This window comes from Scyliorhinus canicula, chromosome 3 (assembly GCF_902713615.1).
Source record: "Scyliorhinus canicula chromosome 3, sScyCan1.1, whole genome shotgun sequence".
Taxonomy (NCBI): Eukaryota; Metazoa; Chordata; class Chondrichthyes; order Carcharhiniformes; family Scyliorhinidae; genus Scyliorhinus; species Scyliorhinus canicula.
Genome location: NC_052148.1, coordinates 184444537 through 184468532, shown reverse-complemented (window position 1 = coordinate 184468532; position 23996 = coordinate 184444537).

Genomic DNA, 23996 nt, shown 5'->3' with positions numbered 1-23996 from the left:
TACCCTTGTTGAGCAGGAACTGACGCAGCTCATCGCTTATGAATGAGGATTCCCTGTCACTGTGGACGTAGGCGGGGAAGCCGAACAGAGCGAAGATGGTGTTGAGGGCTTTGATGATGGTGGCAGACGTCATATTAGGGAGGGGCTCTTTGAAGTCCATGCTGAGGCGTTCAAAGGGGCGGGAGGCCTTCACCAGGCGCGCGCGGTCTGGCTGGTAGAAGTGCGGTTTGCACTCCGCACAGACCTGGCAGTACTCATCGACCACACTGGCAGTCTCTGGTGATTGCCCTGACTTCCTCGACGGAGTAGGGCAGATTGCAGACCTTGATGAAGTGGTACAAACGTGTGACTCCCGAGTGACAAAGATTGTCGTGCAGAGTCCAGAGTCGGTCCACCTGTGCGCTGGCACATGTTCCATCGGGGGGCTCGTTGAGCTTACCGAGGCGATACACTGCAGGTGGAGAGCTCGATCCTCCACCTCAAGATTTTATCATTTTTGATCTTGCCCCACTGTGTGTTATTAAACATGAAGGCTACCGACCGTTGGTCAGTGAGAAGAGTGAATCTCCTGCCGGCCAGGTAATGCCTCCAATGCCGCACAGCTTCAATGATGGCTTGGGCTTCTTTTTCGACGGAGGAGTGCCGAATTTCAGAGGCATGAAGGGTTGTGAAAAGAATGCCACGGGCCTGCCTGCCTGGTTGAGGGTGGCGGCTAGAGTGACGTCTGATGCGTCGCTCTTGACTTGAAATGGTAACGTCTCATCGACTGCGTGCATCGCGGCCTTGGCGCTGTTGGCCTTCATACGGTTGAAGGCCTGGTGATCCTCGGCCGTTAGGGGAAAAAGAGTGGATTGGATGACTGGGTGGGCCTTGTCCGCAAAATCTGGGACCCACTGAGCGTAGTAAGAAAAGAACCCCAGGCAACTTTTGAGGGCCTTGGGGCAGGGGGCGCATGCGTTCGGGATCGGGCCCCAGAACCCCGTTCTGGACCACATAGCCGAGGTTGAGATGCCCTTCTTCTTGTTTTAACCTCCTCTTCTCTCCAACAGTTATGCAGTCATAATTCCTCCTCTGATTCAACCATCAGACACGGTCTACTGACCAATGGCAGTTGAAGGCACTACAATATGACTACAAATTCTTTCCATTCATTCCGGTCACCCAGGTAGGGAGTCATGGCACTGATCCCCCGCTCTACCCGGGGATCCCACCCATTCTTGTCCCACAGAGGGCCACACACACCCCTCGCTTCTCATCATTCTCTCTGAAATGGTTTTCTACACCCTTTTGCTGCTTTGGGCAGGTCTTGAATCTTTCTTCCCGCTGCAAATCTAAACCCTCCTTTCTTCCCCCGTTCTTCCAGACCCCTTCAGGTCACCTTCAAATGCTATTTACACTTAAAAACACAATGGTTGCTGATCACTGTTGCTACCTCTGAGTGTTGCTCTGTTTCGGTTCCAACAGCGTCGCCAATACTGTGGGTATTTCTATTTATCTTAGTGAACCACAAGCCTTCCCTTATATCGATCAAATGACCACACAACCAATTAGTTAGTTCAAAAGATGGTTTATTTACATACACAAGAGTTCTCTCAACATGCAAACACAATATCTACTACGAGTTAAACTACGCCTAACAGCTACAATAACCTATACTTAACTTCAGGGCAACCAGCACTGTGCAAATGGATAAGGCCTTTATCTGGATTTCACTTGCTGGCTCAAAGAAAGTGGCTCCGTCTCTGCTGAGCTCATCTATCAGGTAGCGATCGGTGGTCTTGAACTTAGCTGGCTGTTCCTGCTGCAATTGGGTTTGCACAGGCCAGACCCAAAAGAGACCGAGCACATGGCTGTGTCCTCTTTTATCCCTCTAGGATTTTGCGCTCTTTGGGGCAGTCCTTTACCTTGGACCCAATAGTTCGACAGGCTCTGATCACTCTCTTCGATTTCGGCCAATGAAGGGGCGGGTGCCTCGGTAGCTGGGCGGGTCCTTAGCGGTCATTGACCTTGGCAGTTATGCTTTCTGAGCAAGGGGAGTGGTGCCGATCAGTCTGTGGCTGTATCGTTTGCTTGATTGGAGTTCCATTGTCCTTGGAAAATGTGCCATTAAAATGCAAACATAGAACATAGAACAGAACATAGAACAGTACAGCACAGAACAGGCCCTTCGGCCCTCGATGTTGTGCCGAGCAATGATCACCCTACTCAAACCCACGTATCCACCTATACCCGTAACCCAACAACCCCCCCTTAACCTTACTTTTTAGGACACTACGGGCAATTTAGCATGGCCAATCCACCTAACCCACACATCTGTGGACTGTGGGAGGAAACCGGAGCACCCGGAGGAAACCCGCGCACACACGGGGAGGACGTGCAGACTCCACACGGACAGTGACCCAGCCGAGGGAACGAGCGGGGGTTTCGATCAGGTCTGGTTACCTGTGTTTTAGATACACATAGGCTGTGTATCTGTCTGAGTCCAGGGTTGGCCATTATTCCCATGGTCCTTTGCAGGTGGCCATCTTAGATGGCTACATGAGTCCCTGGGACGAAACTCTATAAAACTGGCCGCACTGAAATTCGGCTGGTTAAGCAAAGCCTCATCCTCCTTGGTTGCTCGTAAAGATGGAGAATGGTCGAAGAAAGCATCCGCCCACTCCTTGCATCGACCTCACAAGCTGTGAGACACTTGAATACTTGAATTGAGACACTTGGATTAGTACCTCTACAATTTGTTTTTCAAAACAAAATGAGGGAGTCACACATGGTGACAATCATAAAGGGAAATTTGAAAAAAGAGAGACTAACACACACAGATATTAACCAACGGTACTGACATGACATGATACTATGCTTGATTCTCCAGGATTACATGGAAACTAGACACCGCAGGATGAACCCAGCCCCATGATCGCCATCTGGATAATTGCCACACTTACCGGACTCCAAGCACAAGATACCCAAGAATTTCTACAGTTCGGCGATCTGTGGTACCGTCCTCCAGCTGCAGGGGAATGTGAGAGTGGCACCCTATGGGTGCGCAAAAACACAAGCGTCATATTTGGGTGCAATAACTGATGGACAATTTACAGAAAACCCAATGGGTCCACATCAGAATGTAACGTTAGCACAACCAGAACAGAAGATTGGTGGGAACTTATTAATTGAAGGGTGACCCGAAATTGGATGTTTAAATAAAATTGCAGGGAACACAATAAGGAACAGACAAAAATGCCCCAGGACACCCACTAAAGGTAATTTGGTAATTAGAGTAGGACATAAGCCAGCCCTGAGTGACACCATCCCACAGAGCGACACCCTGAGCGACACTATCCCACAGACCAACTCCAGGCAGGATACCACACAACAACTGTTGGAGCTGGAGACCAAAACCCCCACCTGGTGGGAAGGCACTGCAAAAATGAACCCACTCTCATACATAATAGAGACCCTCCTCCTGATTGCAGTAATCTATCGTGCAGTCCTCACATTCAAACTCCGTAAATGGAAGGCAAAAGCCTCCCGGCCCCCTATCTACACTGTTTGAGCCCCCCTCTTTGGAATCCAATAGAGCTCTACCAAGAATATACAACTTACAAAACTGTGATAACCGCTGCTAAACGGACTCTTTATGCCTCTCTACCAATAAAATGTGATAAGACGAAAGAATGTGGTGCTGCTGTTTAAGATTGTAGATTTTGTGTTATAGGTAGGTTCTTTAGGCAAAACCAGCAGGATGTGTAGTTTCGAAAGTTTAGTTCGAAACCAACTGTTTTATATGTTAATTTAAGTTAAAATGTTTTATATGGATCCAATTTTAGGAATGAAATAGCTACAAGTAGCGAATTGTTTTAATGACTGTATGTAATATTCATAAATTAGGAAAAATTTTACAATACATTTAGGACAGAGTAGAATAGGACCTGAACTGACTGACCACTGCCGGCTTGATAAGGTAGACTACAGGATCACGACTGTGATCCACCATGCTTCGCGTTCAGGATCAAGAGGACGGAATGTAGCCATGTAAAATGGCCACCTGCAAAGGACCATGGGAATTATGGTCAATTTGGGACACAGACAGGTACACAGCATGTGTGTATTGCACAAAGAAACCAGACTTGGCTGAAACTTGTATCTATTAAGAGTCAATCACTGTTTCCCCCAGGACAATAAAGTTTGAATCAAAGAGTTACAACAGTAGCAGACTAATCGGCGCCACCCCCCCCCCCTTATTTGGAAAGGCCTACGTACCTGGGACAATGATAGCTAGGACCTGCACAGTTATCGAGGTATCCGCCCCCTAATTGGCTGAGATTGATGAGGGTGATCATTAATCATCAAAAACTCTATCGATCCATTGGACCTGGAGTAAGGACCGCACAAAAGGGCGCAAAAGAGACGAAGGATAAAAAAAGCCCTGCGCACTAAAGATCTGTCTCTTTTGAGACTGTCCTGTGCGCGACGAACTGCAGCAGAACAACCAAGTTCAAAGACCCGTGACCATTCCTGAAGGACAAGCCCAGCTGAGATAAACCCAACAACTTCCAAACCGACCAGATGGACCCGGATAAAGGCCTTACCTCGCACAGTGCCGGTCACTCGAAGTTAAGTAAAGATCATCTTAGTCATTAGGTGTAGTTTAGTACAGAGCCGTGTGTGTTATTGCACAGAGATACAAGTCTTGTGTTATTAATAAGCTGTGTTTTTGAGCTAACATACTGGTTGTGTGGTCATTTGGTCGCTATAAGAAACAGCTTGTGGTTCAACCCAAAGTAAAGAAGGCAACACCCATACCACAATCTATTAAAAGTTGTGGGTGAGGTGAACTGCATGATACACTTTGGGGTTCTCTAAACCCTGTCCCATAACAAATTGGGGGCTCGTCCGGGATCAAAGTCTATCTATTGGATTGGTTTAGTGAACTTAAAGACAGTGAGAGGTGAGCATTTTGTGGTTGCTTTTCAGGTGTGGTATTCCAGTTTAAATGGAGAGTGTGTTGTGGACAATGGCTCTATCAAAGGCTCTGAAGTTTTTGGGGGTGGAGACAGTTACACGCAGTAACTTACAGACAGAGAAAAAAAGCAGACTGTTAGATTTGGCAATAACATTGCAGTTAACATTACCTGACAAAATCAGGTAATTTTTGAAGGGGCAGCAGGGTAGCATGGTGGTTAGCATAAATGCTTCACAGCTCCAGGGTCCCAGGTTCGATTCCCGGCTGGGTCACTGTCTGTGCGGAGTCTGCACGTCCTCCCCCTGTGTGCGTGGGTTTCCTCCGGTTGCTCCGGTTTCCTCCCACAGTCCAAAGATGTGCGGGTTAGGTGGATTGGCCATGCTAAATTGCCCGTAGTATCCTAATAAAAAAGTAAGGTTAAGGGGGGGGTTGTTGGGTTACGGATATAGGGTGGATACGTGGGTTTGAGTAGGGTGATCATGACTCGGCACAACATTGAGGGCCGAAGGGCCTGTTCTGTGCTGTACTGTTCTATGTTCTATAAAATGCGAAAAGGTGAGGTAATTATAGTGGTGGCTAAGCATTTAAAGTTGTATGAGATACAGTCTGATTCATTGGAAATGGCAAAAAATCAGTTACAAGTTAAACAAATGGAACATGAGAAAGAAGTAAAGCAGCTTGAATACGAAAGAGAGGAAAAATAAAGAGAGAGCGGAAAAAGAAAGAGAAGGAGTGAGGAAAAAGAAAAAGGAGAGAGAAGAAAGGAGAAAAGAAAGAATAGCCCAAGCAGAACAAAAAGAAAGAGGAAGGAAGATACAGATCAGGGAAACAGATACAGAGAGAGAATTTGAACTTCAGAAACTGCCCATGAAACATGACAGTCAGTTAAAATTGGCAGACATAAAGAGAAATGTACAGTTGGATGATAGCGATGAGGATAGTGAGAAAGAGCATCAAAGTCGAAGGCATGGTGGGGATCTATTTAAATATGTCGAAGCATTGCCAAGGTTTGATGAGAAGGAGGTAGAAACCTTTTTCTTTTTATTTGAGAAGGTAGCTAAACAAATGAAATGGCTACAAGACATGTAGGTATTACTGATTCAAATAAAGATGGTCGGTAGGGCGAGTGAAGTGTTTGTATTACTAACGGAGGAGGTATCTGGGACGTATGAGGAGGTGATAAATCCATCTTAGGTGGATATGAACTAGTGCCTGAAGCCGACAGACAACGGTTTAGAAATGTAAGGAAATAATTTGGTCAAACATACATGGAGTTTGAAAGGCTTAAACAGAGTAATTTTGATAGGTGGAGAAGGGCTTTGACAATAGACCAAACGTATGAAGCTCTCAAAGAAATTATACTTTTGGAGGAGTTTAAGAAAAATTACAACACAGGAACAGTCACTTCGGCCCTCCAAGCCTGCACCGATCCAGATCCTCTATCTAAAGCTGTCTGCTATTTTCTCAGGATCTTATCCCTCTGCTCCCTGCCCATTCATGTATCTGTCTACATACATCTTAAATAACGCTATCGTGCCCGCCTCTACCATCTCCGCAGGCAATGCGTCCCAGGAACCCACCACCCTCTGCATAAAGAACTACCCACACATATCTCCCTTAAACTTTTCCCCTCTCACCTTGAACTCGTGACCCCTAGTAATTGAGTCTCCACAACAGCCAATCAGCAACTCCACTCTGCACCCTCTGCTAAATGCTTGCCTTCACTTGAACACGGAGGGTGTCTTGCTCAGGTACACCTTCTGGATACAGTGACTGCAATGCACTGATGCAAATTTTCCCCGCAACAGTCAATCAGCGGCTCCGCTCTGCTGCCCTCTGCTGGATGCTTGACTTCACTTGAACACAGAGGATGTCTTGCTCAGGTGCTCCTTCTCGATACAGTGACCGCAATGCACTGATGCAAATTTTCCCCACAACAGCCAATCAGCGGCTCTGCTCTTCTGCCCTCTGCTGGATGTTTTCACAGTAATAAACTAGGCCATCTAAAGTTACAGTGTTGGTGGTTGAAGAAAAGCACTGGGAAGGCTGAAATGGTGAAACATACCAGGATCAGGCAGTGGGGTTTGTTAAAGTGGTAAATGAAAGCCCAAGTGAAGCGAAGGAGGTGAAAAAGATTGTACAGCCAGATCAAGAGGTGATTGATAAGAAGGTGTCAGATCTCGTTGAAGAATTTACTTGTGTGGGTAAAGTTTACTCGTGTGTATCAGGAGGAGCAAGTAAAGAAGTCACAATTTTAAGAGATACGGGAGCTAGTCAATCTTTACTGGTAAGAGATGAGGAGTTCTGTAGTTTGGGAAGAATATTGCCAGAAAAGGTGGTAATATGTGGAACTCAGGGTGAGAAGCGTAGTGTTCCATTATATAAGGTAAGGTTGGAAAGTCCAGTGAAGAGTGGTGAAGTGGTAGTAGGAGTAACAGAGAAACTATCGTGTCCAGGAAAGATAGATAGATCAATAAAAAAATAGAAAGATAGATAAATAGATTGTTAGATTGACAGGCAGATACATATATATATATAGATAGATAGATAGATAGATAGATAGGTAGATAGATTGATAGATAGATAGATAGATAGATAGATAGATAGATAGATAGATAGATAGATAGATAGATAGATAGATAGATAGATAGATAGATAGATAGATAGATAGATAGATAGATAGATAGATAGATAGATAGATAGATCGATCGTTAGATTGATGGATAGATAGATCATTAGATTGCTGGATAGATAGATAGATAGATCATTAGATTCATAGATGGATAGATAGATAGATAGATAGATCGTTAGATTGATGGAAGGATAGATAGATAGATAGATCATTAGATTGATGGATAATAAGAACATAAGAACATAAGAACATAAGAACTAGGAGCAGGAGTAGGCCATCTGGCCCCTCGAGCCTGCTCCGCCATTCAATGAGATCATGGCTGATCTTTTGTGGACTCAGCTCCACTTTCCGGCCCGAACACCATAACCCTTAATCCCTTTATTCTTCAAAAAACTATCTATCTTAAACTGGAAACACCAGGTGTTTCTGCCCGGTATAGATAGATAGATAGATAGATCTATAGATAGATAGATAGATCTATAGATAGATAGATAGATTGTTAGATTGATGGATAGATAGATAGGTAGATAGCAACTTACAGAGAGATGGATAAAGAGATGGATGGAGAGACGGATGGAGAGATGGATGGAGAGATGGAGGGTGAGATGGAGGGAGAGGTGGAGGGAGAGATGGAGGGAGAGATGGAGAGAGATATGGAGAGAGAGATGGAGAGAGAGATGGATGGAGAGATGGATGGAGAGATGGATGGATGGATGGAGAGATAGAGGGAGAGATGGAGAGAGAGATGGAGAGAGAGATGGAGAGAGAGATGGTGAGAGAGATGGAGAGAGAGATGGAGAGAGAGATGGAGAGAGAGATGGATGGAGAGATGGAGCGAGAGAGATGGAGAGAGAGATGGAGAGCGAGATGGAGAGAGAGATGGATGGAGAGATGGAGAGATGGAGAGATGGATGGAGAGATGGAGAGAGAGTTGGAGAGAGAGATGGAGAGAGTGATGGAGAGAGAGATGGAGAGAGAGATGGAGACAGAGATGGAGAGAGAGATGGATGGAGAGATGGATGGAGAGATGGAGAGATGGAGAGATGGATGAAGAGATGGAGAGAGAGATGGAGAGAGAGATGGAGAGAGAGATGGAGAGAGAGATGGCGAGAGAGATGGATGGAGAGATGGATGGAGAGATGGATGGAGAGACGGATGGAGAGATGTAGAGATGGAGAGATGGAGAGATGGAGAGATAGATAGATAGATAGATAGACAGATAGACAGACAGACAGATAGATAGATAGATAGATAGATAGATAGATAGATAGATAGATAGATAGATAGATAGATAGATAGATAGATAGATAGATAGATAGATAGATAGATAGATAGATAGATAGATAGATATATAGCAGAGCGGCAGGAGCGGAGAGGCAGCAGCAGAACGGCAGCAGCAGCAGAGCAGCAGCGGCGGAGCGGCAGCAGCAGAGCAGCAGCGGCGGAGTGGCAGCAGCAGCAGAGCGGCAGCAGCAGAGCAGCAGCAGCAGAGCGGCAGCAGCAGAGCGGCAGCAGAGCGGCAGCAACAGAGCAGCAGCAGCAGAGCGGCAGCAGCAGAGCGGCAGCAACAGAGCAGCAGCAGCAGAGCGGCAGCAGCAGAGCAGCAGCAGCAGAGCAGCAGCAGCAGAGCGGCAGCAGCAGCAGAGCGGCAGCAGCAGCAGAGCAGCAGCAACAGAGCAGCAGCAGCAGAGCAGCAGCAGCAGAGCGGCAGCAGCAGAGCGGCAGCAGCAGAGCGGCAGCAGCAGAGCGGCAGCAGCAGAGCAGCAGCAGCAGAGCAGCAGCAGCAGAGCAGCAGCAGCAGAACGGCAGCGGCGGAGCGGCAGCAGCAGCAGAGCGGCAGCAGCAGAGCGGCAGCAGCAGAGCAGCAGCAGCAGAGCAGCAGCAGCAGAGCAGCAGCAGCAGAGCGGCAGCAGCAGAGCGGCAGCAGCAGAGCGGCAGCAGCAGAGCAGCAGCAGCAGAGCAGCAGCAGCAGAGCGGCAGCAGCAGAGCAGCAGCAGCAGAGCGGCAGCAGCAGAGCAGCAGCAGCAGAGCAGCAGCAGCAGAGCGGCAGCAGCAGAGCAGCAGCAGCAGAACGGCAGCGGCGGAGCGGCAGCGGCGGAGCGGCAGCAGCAGCAGAGCGGCAGCAGCAGCAGAGCGGCAGCAGCAGAGCGGCAGCAGCAGAGCGGCAGCAGCAGAGCAGCAGCAGCAGAACGGCAGCGGCGGAGTGGCAGCGGCGGAGCGGCAGCAGCAGCAGAGCGGCAGCAGCGGAGCAGCAGCAGCAGAGCGGCAGCAGCAGAGCGGCAGCAGCAGAGCGGCAGCAGCAGAGCGGCAGCAGCAGCAGAGCGGCAGCAGCAGAGCGGCAGCAGCAGCAGAGTGGCAGCAGCAGAGCAGCAGCAGCAGAGCGGCAGCAGCAGCAGAGCGGCAGCAGCAGAGCGGCAGCAGCAGCAGAGTGGCAGCAGCAGAGTGGCAGCAGCAGAGCGGCAGCAGCAGCAGAGCGGCAACAGCAGAGCGGCAGCAGCAGCAGAGCGGCAGCAGCAGAGCGGCAGCAGCAGAGCGGCAGCAGCAGCAGAGCAGCAGCAGCAGAGCGGCAGCAGCAGCAGAGCAGCAGCAGAGCAGCAGCGGCGGAGTGGCAGCAGCAGCAGAGCGGCAGCAGCAGAGCAGCAGCAGCAGAGCGGCAGCAGCAGAGCAGCAGCAGCAGAGCGGCAGCAGCAGATCAGCAGCAGCAGAGCGGCAGCAGCAGAGCAGCAGCAGCAGAGCGGCAGCAGCAGAGCGGCAGCAGCAGAGCGGCAGCAGCAGAGCAGCAGCAGCAGAGCAGCAGCAGCAGAGCAGCAGCAGCAGCAGAGCGGCAGCAGCAGAGCAGCAGCAGCAGAGCGGCAGCATCAGAGCGGCAGCAGCAGCAGAGCGGCAGCATCAGAGCGGCAGCAGCAGCAGAGCGCCAGCAGCAGAGCAGCAGCAGCAGCAGAGCGGCAGCAGCAGAGCGGCAGCAGCAGAGCAGCAGCAGCAGAGCGGCAGCAGCAGATCAGCAGCAGCAGAGCGGCAGCAGCAGAGCAGCAGCAGCAGAGCGGCAGCAGAGCGGCAGCAGCAGAGCGGCAGCAGCAGAGCGGCAGCAGCAGAGCAGCAGCAGCAGAACGGCAGCGGCGGAGCGGCAGCGGCGGAGCGGCAGCAGCAGCAGAGCGGCAGCAGCAGCAGAGCGGCAGCAGCAGCGGAGCGGCAGCAGCAGCAGAGCGGCAGCAGCAGAGCAGCAGCAGCAGAGCGGCAGCAGCAGCAGAGCGGCAGCAGCAGAGCGGCAGCAGCAGAGCAGCAGCAGCAGAGCGGCAGCAGCAGCAGAGCGGCAGCAGCAGAGCGGCAGCAGCAGCAGAGCGGCAGCAGCAGAGCGGCAGCAGCAGCAGAGCGGCAGCAGCAGAGCGGCAGCAGCAGAGCGGCAGCAGCAGCAGAGCGGCAGCAGCAGAGCAGCAGCAGCAGAGCAGCAGCAGCAGAGCGGCAGCAGCAGATCAGCAGCAGCAGAGCGGCAGCAGCAGAGCAGCAGCAGCAGAGCGGCAGCAGCAGCAGAGCGGCAGCAGCAGAGCAGCAGCAGCAGAACGGCAGCGGCGGAGCGGCAGCAGCGGAGCGGCAGCAGCAGCAGAGCGGCAGCAGCAGCAGAGCGGCAGCAGCAGCAGAGTGGCAGCAGCAGAGCAGCAGCAGCAGAGCAGCAGCAGCAGAGCGGCAGCAGCAGCAGAGCGGCAGCAGCAGAGCAGCAGCAGCAGAGCGGCAGCAGCAGAGCAGCAGCAGCAGAGCGGCAGCAGCGGAGCAGCAGCAGCAGAGCGGCTGCAGAGCGGCAGCAGCAGAGCGGCAGCAGAGTGGCAGCAACAGAGCGGCAGCAGCAGAGCGGCAGCAGCAGGGCGGCAGCAGCAGAGCAGCAGCAGCAGAGCAGCAGCAGCAGAGCAGCAGCAGCAGAGCAGCAGCAGCAGAGCGGCAGCAGCAGGGCGGCAGCAGCAGAGCAGCAGCAGCAGAGCAGCAGCAGCAGAGCAGCAGCAGCAGAGCGGCAGCAGCAGAGCAGCAGCAGCAGAGCGGCAGCAGCAGAGCAGCAGCAGCAGAGCGACAGCAGCAGAGCAGCAGCAGCAGAGCGGCAGCAGCAGAGCAGCAGCAGCAGAGCAGCAGCAGCAGAGCGGCAGCAGCAGAGCGGCAGCAGCAGAGCAGCAGCAGCAGAGCGGCAGCAGCGGAGCAGCAGCAGCAGAGCGGCTGCAGAGCGGCAGCAGCAGAGCGGCAGCAGAGTGGCAGCAACAGAGCGGCAGCAGCAGAGCGGCAGCAGCAGGGCGGCAGCAGCAGAGCAGCAGCAGCAGAGCAGCAGCAGCAGAGCAGCAGCAGCAGAGCAGCAGCAGCAGAACGGCAGCAGCAGAGCAGCAGCAGCAGAGCAGCAGCAGCAGAGCGGCAGCAGCAGAGCGGCAGCAGCAGCAGAGCGGCAGCAGCAGCGGAGCGGCAGCAGCAGAGCAGCAGCAGCAGAACGGCAGCGGCGGAGCGGCAGCAGCGGAGCGGCAGCAGCAGCAGAGCGGCAGCAGCAGCAGAGCGGCAGCAGCAGCAGAGTGGCAGCAGCAGAGCAGCAGCAGCAGAGCAGCAGCAGCAGAGCGGCAGCAGCAGCAGAGCGGCAGCAGCAGAGCAGCAGCAGCAGAGCGGCAGCAGCAGAGCAGCAGCAGCAGAGCGGCAGCAGCAGAGCAGCAGCAGCGGAGCGGCAGCAGCAGAGCAGCAGCAGCAGAGCAGCAGCAGCAGAGCAGCAGCAGCAGAGCGGCAGCAGCAGAGTGGCAGCAGCAGAGCGGCAGCAGCAGAGCGGCAGCAGCAGCAGAGCGGCAGCAGCAGCAGAGCAGCAGCAGCGGAGCAGCAGCAGCAGAGCGGCAGCAGCAGAGCGGCAGCAGCAGCAGAGCGGCAGCAGCAGAGCAGCAGCAGCAGCAGAGCGGCAGCAGCAGAGCGGCAGCAGCAGAGCGGCAGCAGCAGCAGAGCGGCAGCAGCAGAGTGACAGCAGCAGAGCGGCAGCAGCAGAGCGGCAGCAGCAGCAGAGCGGCAGCAGAGTGGCAGCAGCAGCAGAGCAGCAGCAGCAGAGCGGCAGCAGCAGAGCGGCAGCAGCAGAGCGGCAGCAGCAGCAGAGTGGCAGCAGCAGCAGAGCGGCAGCAGCAGCAGAGCGGCAGCAGCGGAGCAGCAGCAGCAGAGCGGCAGCAGCAGCAGAGCAGCAGCAGCAGAGCGGCAGCAGCAGCGGAGCAGCAGCAGCAGAGCAGCAGCAGCAGCAGAGCGGCAGCAGCAGAGCGGCAGCAGCAGAGCAGCAGCAGCAGAGCGGCAGCAGCAGCAGAGCGGCAGCAGCAGAGCAGCAGCAGCAGAGCGGCAGCAGCAGAGCGGCAGCAGCAGAGCGGGTAGCAGCAGAGCAGCAGCAGAGCGGCAGCAGCAGCAGAGCGGCAGCAGCAGAGCGGCAGCAGCAGAGCGGCAGCAGCAGCAGAGCGGCAGCAGCAGCAGAGCGGCAGCAGCAGAGCGGCAGCAGAGCGGCAGCAGCAGAGCAGCAGCAGCAGAGCGGCAGCAGCAGCAGAGCGGCAGCAGCAGAGCGGCAGCAGCAGAGCGGCAGCAGCAGAGCGGCAGCAGCAGAGCGGCAGCAGCAGCAGAGCGGCAGCAGCAGCAGAGCGGCAGCAGCAGAGCGGCAGCAGCAGAGCGGCAGCAGCAGAGCGGCAGCAGCAGAGCGGCAGCAGCAGAGCAGCAGCAGCAGAGCGGCAGCAGCAGAGCGGCAGCAGCAGCAGAGCGGCAGCAGCAGAGTGGCAGCAGCAGAGCGGCAGCAGCAGAGTGGCAGCAGCAGAGCGGCAGCAGCAGAGTGGCAGCAGCAGAGCGGCAGCAGCAGAGCAGCAGCAGCAGAGCGGCAGCAGCAGAGCGGCAGCAGCAGCAGAGCGGCAGCAGCAGAGTGGCAGCAGCAGAGCGGCAGCAGCAGCAGAGCGGCAGCAGCAGAGTGGCAGCAGCAGCAGAGCGGCAGCAGCAGAGCGGCAGCAGCAGAGTGGCAGCAGCAGAGCGGCAGCAGCAGCAGAGCGGCAGCAGCAGAGTGGCAGCAGCAGAGCGGGTAGCAGTCAAATGGCTGATGGCAGCTGCACAGGCTGGAGGGCCAGCTGTCCAACAGGCCAAGGAAGTGATGGCACCAAGGAGGCGCCACATGATGCCTCGTGTGTATTGACAGTGACTGTCATTTGAGGACCTGCCACACCGGACTTGCCATCGGAGACTCCGGCTGAGCAGAGAGACTGCACGACACATCTGCCAGATGATGGCACATCCAGCACAGCGGGGTAATGGGGGAGGACACCTGCTACCGGTGACCGTCAAGATAGCAATTGCCCTGAGCTTCTACACGACCGGGTCCTTCCAGTCGATACGTGGGGACCTGTCCTGGATCACACAGAGCTCGGTGCACAGGTGCATCTGTGCTGCTACGGAGGCCCTCTCTGCCCAGGCGGATCATTAATCCATTTTGATGTGGACTGAGCCCAGCCGGATGCCCAGGCACCAGGGTTTGCCACCTTTGCCGGGATGCCCCAGGTCCAGGATGCAAAAGACAGAATGCATGTTGCCCTACGGGCGGCTCTCCACCAACCAAAAGGGGTACCACTCAATGAATGTCCAGGTGGTCTATGACCATCACCTGCGCATCATACACCTCTGCGCCCAATACTCGGGCAGTGTGCACGATTCCTTCATCCTGGCACATGCCGATCTCTGACGTATTTGAGGGGTAACCCTGCCGGCTGAGGGGAAAACCTACTTCTGACCTATCTGGGCGGTATCCACCAGCCTTCAATTCCACGGGATCTCCAGGAAGTCCCCAGCCGCGCGTCGATCAGTGCGGGTCCACACAAATGTGGACCAAGCGGAACTGCACCCAGGGGATCTCGCGGGTCATCGGAGACCCAGGGTAGTGAGGGGAGGTGCAGCGTGCCCTCTTGGCCCTACCCTTGGTAGGCGGGCACCTTCACACTGCCCAGCTGGCACCTCGGCACTCCCACCCTGGCACTGTCACGGTGCCTAGATGGAACTGCCAAGCCAGCAGGAGCACTGTCTGGGTGCCAGGGTGCCAGTGCAAGGATGGCACTGCCAAGGGCCAGGCGGCACGGGGGCCTTGCCATTAAAATGATGGTGGGGAGAGTGTTTGAAGAGAGGGCGAGTGCAGGGCAGGTAAGGAGGGACCTATGTGAAGTTGGGATGTGTGATGGGTGGGGGTCCTGCAAGGGAGGGGATTTACTAACGGTGCTTTGTGTGTCTGAATAGGGGGGTCCCCACGGACCACAAAGCGGGGTGTCCTCACTTGGGGAATTGGGGTAGTGTCAATGTGTGTGGGGTTGACATTAACTAAGGGTGGGGGACCCACAAGCTCACTTAGATCAGGGCACCCTTTCAAAATGGCGGCCCGATCACTGAGTTCGGCTCCCCAAAGCCAACAGAAATTCAGGGCATGATTTTCCTACCTCGTTACACCCGCGCTCAAGCGTAACGAGGCCGGTAAATAGCGAGAGAGGTTAAGAACGGGAACCCCGCCAGGCGCCAAACCGTTTGTCATGCAACCGGCCTGCTCCCGTGGGTGAATTCGGAATCACGGCGAGAAACCAATTATCACAACTTAAGGCCTATTTCCATACAAATAACGAGAGGCAGCCGTCATTCACCGGCTTCCTGTCATTCAGCTGCCTCCCCAGCAAGTGGTCACCCTGGCATCCATTGATATTCCTTGATCAAAACATGAACTTCGTGGAAGGGCTTGTTGCGGAGCTGAGAATAGGAGTAGCAATCTTTGTGCACAAGCAAAGCGACCGCCGGTGCTGGTCTTGCCACCCCAGAGCTCGGCGGGGGCGGGGAGTGAATCCTCCGGAGGGGTAAGCAGCCATGGGAGGGTGGAGGGGAGGCGCTAGGTGGGGAAATCAGGGAACAATCACTTGTGGCACGACCGTGCCAACCCTTGGATCCCAATTCCATGCTGGGACCAACCTCTGACACTGTCCGTCTGCCCACCGATGACCCATAACCTCCACCGTCTGCTGAGGCCTCTGGCTGCGTGGCTGAAGGCAATTCGCTAATAGGGAACTGCCAATCATGGTTCAGTGAGCAATTGACACATGCCACGTGGGCCATGTAGCATGTGGGAGTCGTTGCCCAGCATTCCAATCAAACATTGATGCCTAGACATTGTGTGGGGGTCAACACCACACACGCAGGAGCCAACATCCGAACACCCAAGAGATGGGACATAGCTCCCGGGAGATGATCACTGCTGGAGAGTGGGTTGGTGCCATGGGGAGGGGGGGTTGCCTGGAGAGACGGGGGTCAGCTCGCATTGCAGAAGAAAGTGATAGAGGCATCATAATGAGCAAAGAATTATTTAATTTGTGAAAAATTTGCATTTCCGACAGTGCTGTCCCCTCCAACGACCCCCCCCCCCCCCCCCACCCCTGGCCCCCAATCCCACCCCCTCCCCAACCTCTAACTGCCCCTCTCCCCTACTCCAGTGTCGTCAGTGATCCTCAACGTGCCCGGCCCACCTAGCTCGACCTCGGCAAATCAGCTGGCCAAACCGGCATTCGGTGCGGGAAGCACAATACCACAGCTGGAGCTTTTGGAAATGCCCCAGAGGAAGAAGGAATGGACAACATTGACCTGGAATCCCCGTTGGACTCAGAGAGCATCAATTCCACCGGATATTTATGTATGCCATTCCCGAGCAACAGTGAGGATGAGCAGAGTTCAGTCGCCACTCCCTCAACTCCGAGACCATTTCTGAAACATTCTATTGTGAGAATGCAATCTTGGTTGACTGACAGATCAGCTCCTGAGAGGGAAGGAGTGGAACCAGGACAAAGCCCTTCAGCCACCATGAACATCCTTCAACTCTCCCACATCAGAACCTGGAAGGCAAAGATTGAAACCAAGATACGCAGGCAGCTGGGAAGAGGACCAATAAATTAAGCACATCACAGGCCGAGACTGGAATCACGAAAAGCCCAACAGGGAGGTTATTGCTAATTTTAACTTTCAATATTCTACTTTTAGAGCATTGGTATAAGTATTGTAAATGCTTTACTGTATAACAAATACTGAACCATTTCACATTGACAGAGAATGGTAACAGGCCGTGTTTCTTTGGCTCAGGCGAGTTTCTCCTCAGTCTAGTCCACCCTTCAAATTTGTTCAGCTCAGGAGAACAGAACTTGGTGGTGAGACTGGTTCCTCAGAGATAGGGCCGCCATTTTGAAAGGGTGCCCTAATCCCTTTAGCGAGTTTGCGGCATCGCCACTCTTCCCCCCCCCCCCCCCCCCCCCGACCGATTGAAAATGCCACCCTCTGCGAAAATGGGCATTGCCTCCCCCTCCCCCAACCCCGTGAAGTGAGGATATTCGTTAGTGTGTCACTGATGGCTCCCACTTTTCTGCCCCCCACCCTCACAGTCCCTTTCAGGCTCCCACATTTTCATACCCTCCACTTCATCACCCCTACCTTTATGACACCCTTTATAACCTCTCTTTATACCCCAACATTTCATTTCTCCCCCTTGCCCTTTTTCATGGGCATGGACCTCCTCATGCTCTGAACTTGGTCTGTGTTAAAATGGCACCCAGATACTCTGCCACTACCAGCCTGACACCTCGGGCAGTGTACTTGGCACACTGGCACTGCCATTTTGCTATTACCAAGGTGCCTGGGTGCTAAGGGGAGTGCCAGGGTGTTGCCATGACCCCTTAGGTGCTCCAATGGCTCCCAAGAATGCCAATAACTATCACGACTGGTCTCTGCTGGCGGAAACCAGTACTAATCGGTGCCAGTGGGAGGCCTCGCTGGCCCGGCTGGTGACTTCTGGGCATGGGTGAATGTGGCGTCAAGCTGGCCGCTCATATTAAAATTAGCCTAATGGCACATTCGTAATGAGGAACAAAGAAATTGTCCATTGTGGCTCCCTCCAGGTTGCCCTATCTGCCTCTACCTGCCCCTCCCCCTACTCCAGTGTTTTCAGTGATCCTTGTTTTGTTACCTGTGTGGTAAGTAACATGTGCTTCTCAATTCTTGGTTAGTGATGAGATATTCTGAATCCCGATGAAAAAGATTTGAACTCTTCTAGTGGTAAGAAAAGGTTTATTGAGTAACTACAACAATATTTATATGAGTTCTTTACTTTAACTTTGATGCTGTTGATAAGAACATAAGAACATAAGAACCAGGAGCAGGAGTAGGCCATCTGGCCCCTCGAGCCTGCTCTGCCATTCAAAGAGATCGTGGCTGATCTTTTGTGGACTCAGCTCCACTTTCCGGCCCGAACACCATAACCCTTAATCCCTTTATTCTTCAAAAAACTATCTATCTTTACCTTAAAAACATTTAATGAAGGAGCCTCAACTGCTTCACTGGGCAAGGAATTCCATAGATTCACAACCCTTTGGGTGAAGAAGTTCCTCCTAAACTCAGTCCTAAATCTACTTCCCCTTATTTTGAGGCTATGTCCCCTAGTTCTGCTGTCACCCGCCAGTGGAAACAACCTGCCCGCATCTATCCCATCTATTCCCTTCATAATTTTAAATGTTTCTATAAGATCCCCCCTCATCCTTCTAAATTCCAACGAGTACAGTCCTAGTCTACTCAACGAAGGTTAACAAGATCTAACGATGGTAACTATACGTAACTCCACTGGCCATCTAAACTAGTCTGTTGTTGGTTTGATCACAGTGCACCCAAGAGAGAGAGAGAGTCGCCCAATGTGGTTTTGGATTTTTCATTGCGCTCTTCACTTTGGGTGGTGCAGATTGCTTGTTCCATGGTGTTGGGAAAGTTATTTTCAACTGCTGGTGTAAGTTTGGGCATTGTTCTGTCTTTTGAAGTAAGAAAATTGGGTTTGTGCAGCTTTAAATTTCTTTTTGTTCATTTTTGTGCATTTCCCTTTTAAGTGGGCGTGGTCCTGGTCCTCTGACGACTTGACGCTCGTGACGTCATGCGTAGGACTCAATTGCACATGTGCCATTCGCGTTTCCTTTACTGTACGCTCTTGGCGCAACTGCGCATGCACGGCTTCTGGCGCATGCGCGCAAGTGCAGTTTGCCGTTTTCCTTCTTTTTGAGGAGTGCGCATGTGCGTCCTGGTTCTCACTCAAGATGGCTGCCAAATAAAAGTGCTGTTGCATCGAATGAGATCCTGTATCTGACTCATGATAAGTTTTGGGGCCGTTTTGACCAATTTTGTTTTCTCGACACTGATTCTGTGCTTGTAAAGACGCACAAGTATTGATTTTGTTTTTGTTCATAAGCAAGGCATTTTTGTACAGCAGTTTCTAGAGTTAGATGCTTATTTTGTGATTGTTCTTCCCTCAATTTTTTTATGAGATAGTCCAGAAATTAATTAATTAATTATCACAGTGTCTCTGAAATCAACATAATCATAGCCTTGTGGTATTAACTTGAGATATGTGATAAAAGCAGTGATGGGCTCTCCGTTTATCTGGGATTTATGACAAGCATTAAAACTTTCCAGCATCTCACCAGACTGACTCTTACAATGTTCATCAAATTTTTTGAGTACAACTTCTATTTTGGTGTTGTCTTCACCTTCTAAGTAATTAAAGCAATTATAGATTTATCTAGCTTCATGCCCTCCTATTGAGAGTAGTAGTGCTATTTTTGTTGCATTAGAGACTTCGCTTAAACCATTAGCTGTGATAAATATTTGGAATATCTGTTCAAATCTTTTCCAATCAGAACTTAAATTACCGGTTGTTTCCAGCTACCCTAGAGGTCCAATGAATCCCATAGTTAGTCGTTGAGGATCCATTTGCTGCAAAGTCTTCCACAGTTGAATGTCCAGTATTCTCTTTTGCTTCTCTTTTTGTCTAACCTAGTCTAACTAGTTCTGTTAAAGCCACTCGACTGTCCCATGTTTTGTTACCTGTGTGGTAGATAACATGTGCTACTCAATCCTTGGTGAGTGATGAGGTATTATGGATCCCGATGAAGAAGATTCGAACTCTTCCAGTAGTAACAAAAGGTTTATTGAGTTACTACAAGAATGTTCTAATTTTTAAAAAGGGGCAGCACGGTAGCATGGTGGTTAGTATAAATGCTTCACAGCTCCAGTGTCCCAGGTTCGATTCCCGGCTGGGTCACTGTCTGTTCGGAGTCTGCACGTCCTCCCCGTGTGTGCGTGGGTTTCCTCCAGGTGCTCCGGTTTCCTCCCACAGTCCAAAGATGTGCGGGTTAGGTGGATTGGCCATGCTAAATTGCCCTTAGTGTCCTAAAAAATAAGGTTAATGGGGGGGGGGGGGTTGTTGGGTTACTGGTATAGGGTGGATACGCTGACTTGAGTAGGGTGATCATTGCTCGGCACAACATCGAGGGTCGAAGGGCCTGTTCTGTGCTGTACTGTTCTATGAACCGGCATTCAGTGCGGGAAGCACAATACCCCAGCTAGAGCCTTTGGAAATTTCCCAGAGGAAGAAGGAATGGACAGCATTGACCTGGAATCCCTGTTGGACTCAGAGAGCATCAATTCCACCGGACATTTATGTATGCCATTCCCGAGCAACAGTGAGGATGAGCAGAGTTCAGTAGCCACTCCCTCAACTCCGAGACCATTCTGAAACATTCTATTGTGAGAATACAATCTTGGTTGACTGACATATCAGCTCCTGAGAGGAAAGGACTGGAAACAAGACAAAGCCCTTCAGCCACCATGAGCATCCTTCAACTCTCCGCAGTTCACATCAGAACCTGGAAGGCAGAGATTGAAGCCAAGATACACAGGCAGCTGGGAAAAGAACCAACAAATTAATCACATCACAGGCTGAGACTGGAATCGCGAAGAGCCCAACAGGGAAGTTATTGCGAATTTTAACTTTCAATATTCTTCTTTTAGAGCATTTGTATAAGTATTGTAAATGCTTTACTGTAAAACAAATACTTAACCATTTCACATTGACAGAGAATAATAACAGGTCGTGTTTCTTTGGCTTCGGCGAGTTCCTCCCCAGTCTAGTCCACACTTCAAATTTGTTCAGCTCAGGAGAACAGAACTCGGTGGTGAGACTGGTTCCTCAGAGATAGGGCCGCCATTTTGAAAGGGTGCCCTGATCCTTTTAGTGAGTTTGCGGCTCCGCCACTCCCCCCCACTGATAGAAAATGCCACGCCCTGCAAAAATGGGCAATGCCCCCCCCCCAACCCCGCAAAGCGAGAATGTCTGTCAGTGGGTTATGCGACCATCAATTCATTCAGAGACACGAGTTGAAGTAAACTGTGGCTTTAATCGGCTTACAACTGAGCCTGCCTGCAACTCGGCTGAACAGAGGGCGGACTCGCAGGCCCCCAGCACTTATATTTCCTGAAGGGTTTGGAGGCAAGGGCGGAGCCCTGTACATGCTCCTCATCTCCCCCTGTGGGCAGAGCCGCGCAACGGCTCACAGATGGAGCCCACAGGGACACAGTAATGTACGGTGTGAATTTATAGTGGTTACACATTCACCACAGAGGGTCGCTGATGGCTCCCAATTTTCAGCCCCTCCCCACCCTGCAGCCCCTTACAGGCTCCCACAATTCCATACCCTGCACTTAACCACACCTACCTATTTGAGGCCATTATACCCCCGAGGGGTATAACATCGAGGGCCGAAGGGCCTGTACTGCGCTGTATCGTTCTATGTTCTATGTTCTTTCCACCCCCACATTTCATATCCCCCTCTTGCCCCATGCCCCTTTTAATGGGCATGGCCCTTCTCATGCTCTGAACTTTGTCAGTGTTAAAATGGCACACGGGTACCCTGTCACTACTTCCCTGGCACCCAGGGCAGTGTACTTGGCACACTGACAGTGCCATTTTGGCATTACCAAGGTGCCTGGGTGCTAAGGGGAGTGCCAGGGTGTTGCCATGATGCCCTTGGGTGCTCCAATGGCTCCCAAGAATGCCAATAACTATCACGGCTGGTCTCTGCTGGCGGAAACCAGTACTAATCGGCGGCAGTTGGAGGCCTCACTCGCCCGGCTGGTGACTTCAGGGCACCGGGTGAATGTGGCGTCAAGCTGGCCGCTCATATTAAAATGAGCCTAATGGCACATTCGTAATGAGGAACAAAGAAATTGTCCAATGTGGCTCCCTCCAGGTTGCTCTACCTGCCTCTACCTGCCCCCCCCCTACTCCAGTGCCCTCAGTGATCCTCAACGTGCCCGGCCCTCCCAGCTCTACCTTGGCAAAGCAGCTGGTGAACGGGCATTCGGTGCGGGAAGCACAATAACCCAGCTAGAGCCTCTGGAAATTTCCCAGAGGAAGAAGAAATGGACAGTGGAATCCCCATCGGACTCAGTGAGCAACAATTCCACCGGACATTTATGTATGCCATTCCCGAGCAACAGTGAGGATGAGCAGAGTTCAGTAGCCACTCCCTCAACTCCGAGACCATTCTGAAACATTCTATTGTGAGAATACAATCTTGGTTGACTGACATATCAGCTCCTGAGAGGAAAGGACTGGAAACAAGACAAAGCCCTTCAGCCACCATGAGCATCCTTCAACGCTCCGCAGTTCACATCAGAACCTGGAAGGCAGAGATTGAAGCCAAGATACACAGGCAGCTGGGAAAAGAACCAACAAATTAATCACATCACAGGCCGAGACTGGAATCGCGAAGAGCCCAACAGGGAAGTTATTGCGAATTTTAACTTTCAATATTCTTCTTTTAGAGCATTTGTATAAGTATTGTAAATGCTTTACTGTAAAACAAATACTTAACCATTTCACATTGACAGAGAATAATAACAGGTCGTGTTTCTTTGGCTTCGGCGAGTTCCTCCCCAGTCTAGTCCACACTTCAAATTTGTTCAGCTCAGGAGAACAGAACTCGGTGGTGAGACTGGTTCCTCAGAGATAGGGCCGCCATTTTGAAAGGGTGCCCTGATCCTTTTAGTGAGTTTGCGGCTCCGCCACTCCCCCCCACTGATAGAAAATGCCACGCCCTGCAAAAATGGGCATTGCCCCCCCTCCCAACCCCGCAAAGCGAGAATGTCTGTCAGTGGGTTATGCGACCATCAATTCATTCAGAAACACGAGTTGAAGTAAACTGTGGCTTTAATCGGCTTACAACTGAGCCTGCCTGCAACTCGGCTGAACAGAGGGCGGACTCGCAGGCCCCCAGCACTTATATTTCCTGAAGGGTTTGGAGGCAAGGGCGGAGCCCTGTACATGCTCCTCATCACCCCCTGTGGGCAGAGCCGCGCAACGGCTCACAGATGGAGCCCACAGGGACACAGTAATGTACAGTGTGAATTTATAGTGGTTACACATTCACCACAGAGGGTCGCTGATGGCTCCCAATTTTCAGCCCCTCCCCACCCTGCAGCCCCTTACAGGCTCCCACAATTCCATATCCTGCACTTAACCACACCTACCTATTTGAGGCCATTATACCCCCTCTTTCCACCCCCACATTTCATATCCCCCTCTTGCCCCATGCCCCTTTTAATGGGCATGGCCCTTCTCATGCTCTGAACTTTGTCAGTGTTAAAATGGCACACGGGTACCCTGTCACTACTTCCCTGGCACCCAGGGCAGTGTACTTGGCACACTGACAGTGCCATTTTGGCATTACCAAGGTGTCTGGGTGCTAAGGGGAGTGCCAGGGTGTTGCCATGATGCCCCTGGGTGCTCCAATGGCTCCCAAGAATGCCAATAACTATCACGGCTGGTCTCTGCTGGCGGAAACCAGTACTAATCGGCGGCAGTTGGAGGCCTCACTTGCCCGGCTGGTGACTTCAGGGCACCGGGTGAATGTGGCGTCAAGCTGGCCGCTCATATTAAAATGAGCCTAATGGCACATTCGTAATGAGGAACAAAGAAATTGTCCAATGTGGCTCCCTCCAGGTTGCTCTACCTGCCTCTACCTGCCCCCCCCCTACTCCAGTGCCCTCAGTGATCCTCAACGTGCCCGGCCCTCCCAGCTCTACCTTGGCAAAGCAGCTGGTGAACGGGCATTCGGTGCGGGAAGCACAATAACCCAGCTAGAGCCTCTGGAAATTTCCCAGAGGAAGAAGAAATGGACAGTGGAATCCCCATCGGACTCAGTGAGCAACAATTCCACCGGACATTTATGTATGCCATTCCCGAGCAACAGTGAGGATGAGCAGAGTTCAGTAGCCACTCCCTCAACTCCGAGACCATTCTGAAACATTCTATTGTGAGAATACAATCTTGGTTGACTGACATATCAGCTCCTGAGAGGAAAGGACTGGAAACAAGACAAAGCCCTTCAGCCACCATGAGCATCCTTCAACGCTCCGCAGTTCACATCAGAACCTGGAAGGCAGAGATTGAAGCCAAGATACACAGGCAGCTGGGAAAAGAACCAACAAATTAATCACATCACAGGCCGAGACTGGAATCGCGAAGAGCCCAACAGGGAAGTTATTGCGAATTTTAACTTT